Raw genomic sequence first — 3380 nt, 5'->3', positions numbered from 1 at the left:
TTATAGCTGCAGGGGGCGGGGCCCCTTGAGGGCATTGCTGAGCAACAACCAGGCTCAGATGCCCTGGAACCTGAATCTTCTTGGCAAGCCTTCTCCTCTCTTCTTTGATTTGGGAAAGCAAGGTAGATGTCTACAGGGCAGAGGAGGAAGTGGAGAAGATAAAGCAACATCAACAATTCTCTCCAGAAAGTGTGAGGCTCTTTGTCACATACAGTCACGAAATGGTTGACAAGGCAGGGTCTTTGCTTCAAGACATCTGTGGTCTTTCCAAGAGAGCACTTTCCAAGTGAGCACTATGCCTTTTGGAGGGCTTCTCAGTGATGAGCATTCACACTAAGAAGATCATCGCAGGTGTGGGCAGAGGCTTCTGCGCAAGTATATCGATCATGCATTTCTTTTCTTCCTTATTTGGTTTTTCTTGGAAGGGAGTTAATATAAATATACCCCAAACAGAGAGGCTTAACTAAATTAAGATGTGGCCAAGAGAATGCTATGTAGTGCATATTCCAAATCGTGTTTCAAGTAATATTTAGCGATGAAAAATATTAGTGATGATACAGTAAACTGGTAGATGGAACTGATGGATAGAATTTTTGTTTATTGCTGTAGCTCCAGGGCCAACATTTAGCAGATGGTGCTTAAACAAACTGTTCTTCATCAAAAGCTGCTCCTTGGCTGGGTGTGGTGGCTCAAGCCTTTAATCCTAGCACTTGGTAGGCAGAGGCAGGTGGATCTCTGTGAGTTCAAGACCAGCCTGGTCTACAGAGTGAGTTCCAGGACAGCCAGGGCTGTGTAGAGAGACTGTCTTGAAAACAAAAATGAAGCAAACAAATACTGAAGAAAACCATGAAAAGGGAGAAAATGTTTATAGAGTACAATTTGGATGAAGTACCAGCATCTAGAATATAGAAATAATTTTTACAACAAAATCCACAGTGTAGAGGGTTCACACTGAGCACCTAAGAAGATGGTCAACTGCATTATCAGTTAGGGAAATGCAAATTAGAGTCTGCTGAAATATCACTACCCATGTGCTAGAATGTCTCACTAAAACCACTGAAATATCACCACTTATGTACTTATGTACACAATTGCAAAAAAAAATTTACAAAATATCCGTGAAGATGTTGGAGCAATAGGAGCTCTTATACAATGTTATAAGACTATAAAGAAGTAAGAATGTTAGAAGTCAGTTCAATATACTTAGCATATATAACCAATAATGCAATTGCTGGAAATTTTCCTAAGAGAAATAAAAACTTTCGTATACATAGAAACCTGTGTATAGATGTCGATAACAGTTCTTTTCAGAATTGGCAAAAGTTAAAAACAACCCCAAAGCCGCTTAATTATGGAGTGGACAAACAGCTTATGCTACATTCACAGAACAGAATACAAGTCAGTAACGGAAAAATATATCAAGAGGGACCCCCAAAAATGTTATGTTAAATGAAATATGCCAGACTAAAAAAAGTCAGGGCTGGAAGGATGGCTCAGCTGTTAAGACCGCTGCCTTTTAGAGGACTGGAGTTCTGTTCCCAGAGCTCACACCACGTGCCTCCGGTAACTCTAGCTCCAAGGGGTCTCACACCCTCTTCTGGTCTCTTTGGACACCCACTCTCACACACACTTGAATTAAAAAGAAATAATGCTAACGGAAGGGCTCATTGTCAGAGCACTTGCCTAGCATGTAGGTAGTAGACCTCTTCAACCCCTAGCATGGTGGAGAAGAAAGGGGGGGCTTCAGATACAGCAGCAGTAATCTAACCAGTGACTATGCAGGGGAGGCAAGATTAAACTACAAAGGAATGGGAAGGGACTTTGGGGGGTGGAACTATGCTGTATCTTGGTTATAGGGTGATTACGTGAATCACAGATCATGTATACCTTCTATAAAAGTGGTGAATACTGCTGCATGTGAAAAAACATCTCAATGAACAAAATATCTGCTTATTAAATAAGTTGATGGATGTGTAATATAAAATGTTAAGGGGTTATTTATAAGTAGTCTATCACCTGTTGATTTTTTTGAAAAAAATCTTCTTTAATTTTTTTATTAACTGTGTATGCAGGTGCTCACACACGTGTATGTGTGTTCGTTGGCATAAAATTATTGAAACATCATGTGTAGACTTGATTCTGCTTACAGGTATTTGTGATACACAATGGAATTCATGTTTAGACTTGGAACCCATCTCGGAAGAGATTTCATGTGTGGATTCCAAGATTTGAAAAAGCACAAACTAGACACTTTGGTTCCAAGCATCTCAGATAAAGGCTGTTCAGTCTGTAATGGGTCATAGGACCACTTGGTTTTTTCTTTACCCCTAAAACTCCAAGTTTATAACAGGACTGTAAAAGTGATCTATAAGAGAGTGTTATAACCCATGAAGAGACAAACCACCTGCTTACCTGTAGGAGGGGGAGGGGGAATGAGGCCACTGTGCATTGCCTTTCTGGTGGTCTCTTCCCACACCCTTGCCCATCTCTGCTCCTGCAGCATCAGGAGCCAAGAGTCTGTTCTGACCGCCTTGGTGCACAGTTAGCCCAGAGGTGGGGAGCTCTCAATGCCCATCTTTAGGTCAGTCATCTAAAGCCAAGGTCTGTTTTGCGAACCATGAATTAAGGGGAGTCAGCATTATTTGCTTTGGAAAAGGCTACTAAAACTTCTGTAAGGATGAAAGTCTTTCCAAAGAAGAGCAACATGTTATTACCCTGGGAGTTGGCTTATAAACCTCCTTTTTAAAGGAGGCCTTGGTGTGGGTGACTCGGGGGTGGGGGTGGGGGGAGGGAAGGGAGTGGTCCTGTTAGGACTAGATCGTTTGGAATTGTGCTTAGTAATGTTAAAAGCCTAGTAAAGTGGATTCTCACGACACAGAGGTTTCCAGACAGCCCTTTGACTTTTAAATGAAAGGCCTATATAACATTAATGACATTAATCAGGCTTCGAGTTCACTACAGCACTTTCTTCTCTTCATTTGGGTGTGGTGATGTTATTACATTTCTCATGCACTTTTATTTTCATTTTATTTTATTTTTAGCAGTGTGCATCTCATTTTTATGTTTTACTTTCTCCTCCCTAATGTTAGTTACATGGTGTATCTAATGCCAAGTTTTGAAAGTGTGAATAATCTGTGTCAGAAATCATAGGCAAGCAATACTCTTCCCAAGAGGGTGCTGACTCCCATGCTGGGGTGGTTTAGAGGGAAACCTCCTACAGATCTGGCCTCCTGTTAGGAACATTCCTGGGCTCCCAACACCTCTCTGTTTTTAGATGTCTCTCCTCCTAAACATTGGGATTTCCCTTCCCTCCAGACATAGTTTTTTTTTTTTAAATAATGAAATGAAAATGTAAGTTGACTGAAGTCATTATTTATTTT

Source organism: Peromyscus leucopus, chromosome 4, assembly GCF_004664715.2.
Source record: "Peromyscus leucopus breed LL Stock chromosome 4, UCI_PerLeu_2.1, whole genome shotgun sequence".
Lineage (NCBI taxonomy): Eukaryota > Metazoa > Chordata > Mammalia > Rodentia > Cricetidae > Peromyscus > Peromyscus leucopus.
The sequence above is the reverse complement of the archived record's forward strand: the minus strand, read 5'-3'. Positions refer to the sequence as shown.